This window comes from Aptenodytes forsteri, unplaced genomic scaffold (genome assembly GCF_000699145.1).
Source record: "Aptenodytes forsteri isolate BGI_AS27 unplaced genomic scaffold, ASM69914v1 Scaffold193, whole genome shotgun sequence".
NCBI lineage: Eukaryota > Metazoa > Chordata > Aves > Sphenisciformes > Spheniscidae > Aptenodytes > Aptenodytes forsteri.
The window spans coordinates 16,423,554-16,425,269 of record NW_008795405.1 but is presented as its reverse complement, the minus strand read 5'-3'; positions in this window follow the sequence as shown (position 1 = coordinate 16,425,269).

Sequence of the window (1,716 nt, the reverse complement as noted above, 5' to 3'; positions counted from 1 at the left end):
CCCGAGAAAAACAGTCCTGCTTCCATGCCAAAGACATTAATTTCCTACGCAAAAGCCAAGTTGGCTTTGCGACTATGCTAATCCCCTGCCTTTGGGCTCCGACGCCCAGGCACGTGTGGAAGATGAGTAGATGAATAGAAAGGGCTGGGCAATCTGCCTCGTCACCACGCTGGTCATCCAAATCAATGGCAATGTCCCGGCGACGTCAGGGAAAGGATTTGGGATTCATGGTCGGGCAGGGCTGTCTCCCAGAGCAGGCGGCACGCAAAGATGCGGCAGGTACCACTGCCATCAGTGACAGGCGGCGAGGCATGGGCAGGTGAGGCTGTGCTGGACACAAAGGAAGGGCTATAGAATTAGCTATTTTTAAACCATTTCTTTTGATCCTGCACTTTGGTACAAATTATCCCATGCCTGCAGTAATAGGATGCGACTGAAAGGCGAGTGACTCGGCAAGAGCAGGGAGCGGCGGAAGCGGCTGCCTTTCATCTGGAATCGGACACCAGCGATGAAAGAGGATTTTCCGTGCCACGGCTGACATCCAAGACGCCAGGAGCTGCGGTGGATCCGCGGGGATCCTCGGATGGCGAATCGCACTGACAAACGCTGGACGTAATTCTCTCCCGCAAAGCAGCTCAGCGCACGTTACCCTGATTTCTCTTCCCTGGGATGTGGTCACCGAGAGTTTCTGAGCATGACAGTGGTATGCAGTGTCCTGCCCAGCTCGCCCACCTGCCTGCATCCCCTCGCACAGACCCCCGGATTTTGCTGTGAGCACCGTGTGGCAGGGAAGAAGTTACAAAGCAAACTGAGCACAGTTTAAGCATTGTTTCCCTGGTTGAATGGCGGTTCAGAAGAGGCACAACAAAGGGAGCGGTTGTTCCTCGACAGCTTCGTTCTCATCGGGGTCAAGGGGAGCGTTGGCAGTGTGCTGCAGGCTCCCTCCCCCCCACCCCAGGCAGCTTCGCAGAGAGGGCTGCAAGGAAGCAGGGTATTTCAGCAGACGCCTGACGATCCCCCCTGGTGTGCACACACGCATGTTGTGCTGGGGCACGTGGAAAGCTTTGCCCGTTCCAGCAGCAATCAGCAGAAGCTGCGCTCCCGCACTGGCCAGGGGAAGGCTGGGGAACCCCAAGGACAAAGAAACCAGAGCCATCAGCCATGAACATGGCAGCGACTGGCATCGCCCGCCTGCAGAGAGTCTGATCATACCCTCCTGATTGAGAGGGCGATGGCTGCAAGCAGGGGAGAAGCTGGGGGCCAAACACATGGTGCAGAAGAGGGAAATGCTCTGAACTGCCTTGGAGGGGGTAAGGACGAAGCAGATCCCATGATTTGCTGTCTGTAAGGAGGCCTTATGAGAGAGATCTCTAACGACAGCACTTGCATTCACCGTGCTTTACCAGGGCGTGGCTGTTACCTGTACACACACATTTCAGTGCCAAGGGACTGCAGGCACCCCAGGGGGGAGTCCCTGGTGCAAGGTTGCTGGCAGTGCCGGGCTCACCCCACGCCACGGCCATCTCCTTGCTCTTCTGTAGCCAAAACCTGATGGGTGACTGTCAGCAGGAAGGGCTGCAGGCAAATGTCACTCTCCGGGAGAGAAGCGAGAGCCACAAGTTTCGCAGCAAGCACATGTGCGCACACATGCGGGAGCCCGCAGCCGGCGCTGGCTGAAGGGCAGTGCCAGCCTCCGGCCAGAGCCACCCCCGGGGC